This window comes from Coenobita brevimanus, chromosome 5 (genome assembly GCF_032717465.1).
Source record: "Coenobita brevimanus isolate Jiangsu-jjx chromosome 5, ASM3271746v2, whole genome shotgun sequence".
NCBI lineage: Eukaryota > Metazoa > Arthropoda > Malacostraca > Decapoda > Coenobitidae > Coenobita > Coenobita brevimanus.
Window position 1 is genome coordinate 39,247,083 of NC_136958.1, and position 3,065 is coordinate 39,250,147.

Genomic DNA, 3,065 nt, shown 5'->3' on the forward strand with positions numbered 1-3,065 from the left:
AGGAGACGAAGGGAGGAAAGAGAAAAATGAAGGAAAGAATAACAGCGGAAGGAAAGACAAAAGAAGGACAGAATAAGAAGGCTGGATTAACGTACTGAAGGAAGGGGATGAAGGAGAGCGAAAAATGGAAGGAGAGGAGTAGGGAAGATGACAAGGACTCGTGAAAAGATGAAGAAGAGAGGGGAAAGAGAGAGACAGAATGAGGAGGGAAGACAGAAGTAAGAGAAGACGAGAGGAGAGGAAAGAGGAGAAGAGAGGGGAGAGACAGTAGTGAGTATAAAGAATGGAATGGGAGAAATATGAGAGAGAGAGAGAGAGAGAGAGAGAGAGAGAGAGAGAGAGAGAGAGGGGAAAATAGACAGGCATTCATGTATTTGCTCTTCATTTTGGCCAGGCTGGATGAACGAGGCATGTAAGCAAATTGTTTTACCCACGAAACAGTGAAAATATCCATGTGGATGAAGGAATACCTTTTACCTGCGCTGTGTGTGTGTGTGTGTGTGTGTGTGTGTGTGTGTGTGTGTGTGTGTGTGTGTGTGTGTGTGTGTGTGTGTGTGTTATATGTAAAAAAAAAAAACACATACATACATAAAGAGATAGACAGATACATACATATACACATACGTACTGTACATACAGACATAGATACACAGAAAACAAATCGTCTAATGTACCTGTTTTCTTTCCCTACCTAATGGCGTTAATTAACCTGCTTCAAATATTTCACAGGTGTAGTCAGTAATCATTCAGAAAAGTCAACATATATTCCCACCATCAAAGTCCACACAAATTATCGTAAAAATAAAACTTGAGGCCTGCTAACATCTTCCCTCTCTCATTTATAATATTACCCCCTTGTCCTTTCAATCCACCCCCTTCATCACTCCCCCACCCCCTCTGCGTCTCTCAGCATTTGCAATTACGAACTCAAGGCGGCGCGTGGGACAAGGCGGATGTGGGAAGGTGAACAGACATGGGAAGGAGTGGACTGAGATGTAGCACCAGGTGTGGGTAGGAATAATAACAGGTGAGGGGAAATCGGTACAGTCCTTTCACCTTAACTTGGCCCAGATTTCTGTCCCATTGTACCTTATCGCACGTAGCTCAGTGGCAGATTAATACAGCGGCTCTACGTCCCTTATATGCTTAAGAATGGTTTATTGAAATGTATGGGTTGGCCAAACGCCTTCCCTTACCGCTTCACTAGAAAGGAAGTGAGTGAGTGAATGAGGATGGATACTGTGAGTGAGTGAGGATGGATGCTGTGAGTGGGTGAGTGAGGATGGATGCCGTGAGTGGGTGAGTGAGGATGGATGCTGTGAGTCAGTGCGTGGGTGAGGATGGATGCTGAGAGTTTGCGAGTGAGTGAGGATGGATGCTGTGAATGACTGAGTGAGGATGGATGCTGTCAGTGAGTGAAAGTGAGGATGGATGCCGTGAGTTTATAAGTGCGTGAGTGAGTGAGGATGGATGCTGTGAGTGAGTAAGGATGGATGCTGTGAGTGCGTGAGTGAGTGAGGATGGATGCTGTGAGTAGTGAGTGAGCGAGCGGTATGAGAATGATGCATCCGAATGAACCTTTGCGAGAGAGTGCGACACACAGACAAAAAGGATAAATGAAAAGTCTTTGAAACGTGTGAGAGCGAAAGACCGTGTATGAAAGCAGTCGTGAATGTCAGCCCAATAGGAGTTTGCACGGTACGGTGGGGAGAGAGAGAGAGAGAGAGAGAGAGAGAGAGAGAGAGAGAGAATGTATAATAGGCTATGCATGTATCATTGTCCATGAATAGGTTGTGTGTGTGTGTGTGTGTGTGTGTGTGTGTGTGTGTCAGGACTAGTTATGAGGGTTAGGGCAAGGGTGGGTGTGGAGAGGCATCTGTGAGAAAGTGAGATAATATGTGAGCGAGGTGCAAGAGGAAGCCATTAGAGTGGGCGAAAAAGTGACTGGGAGAGGGCTGAAGGCAAGTGGGTGAGTGGGATTGGGTGTAGAGGTGAGTTTGGGAGTTGTTCTCGCAGTGAGAATGTGCGTGGGTGTAGGTGTGGGTGAGGGAGTGAGAGTGGGTTTAGGAATGGGAATGTGAGTGGGAGTGGGTGCAGGTGGTAGGTGGGGGAGTGGGTGTAGGAGTGTGTTTCGAAGTGGGAATGTGAGTGGGTGTGGGTCTGTGAATGTGTGTGTGTGTGTGTGTGTGTGTGTGTGTGTGTGTGTGTGTGTGTGTGAGAGAGAGAGAGAGAGAGAGAGTGGGTTGTGGGAGTGGGTGTGGATGTTGGTGAAGGAATGAGAGTGGCTGTACGAGTAACCGATTGTGTGTGTGTGTGTGTGTGTGTGTGTGTGTGTGTGTGTGTGTGTGTGTGTGTGTGTGTGTGTGTGTGTGTGTGTGTGTGTGTGTGTGTGTGTGTGTGTGAATGTTTGGGAGTGAGAGAGCACTGTAAACCTACGCCGAGTTGAGAAAGAGCGTGATATTGAAAGGCTGACGGTGAATTTGTGCGGAAAAATGAAATGTAAGAGAGAGAGAGAGAGAGAGAGAGAGAGAGAGAGAGAGAATCAGGGACAATGAAGAGGCACAATGCAACACCTGCGACACCATTGCGTGTGAACTTGCCTTGTCACTTCAACCTTTGATCTAATCGTATTGTTCGGAAAACTTAATCATTTCATCCTTGTCTATTCGTACAACTCAGCATTCAAGATGGAGGGACGGGAATTTTAGGCCAAGTCAGAATAAAAACAGTGTTATATTTACCTTTAAAGAAATACTCACCGGCCATGAAGCTGCGTTGGTTGTGTGATGGCTGCGGTGGCAGTGGATGTGGTGGTGGTAGGGAGGGTGATGGCGCCATGCTGGTGGATGTGGTGATGGGAGGGGGGATGAGGGCCGGATGGTGGTGGTGGTTCAGACGAGCGTTCGAGACAGTCACCGTCCGAGTCGACCGGTTCGAATCTTTCCTGTTCCCTAACACACCGCCACTACATCCACCTCACGCACCACTTAACACTCCTTTCACTCCGTCACCGTTTGATGTTAGTACGGACTTGCCTTATTATTATGGCTCATTACTGTGGACAA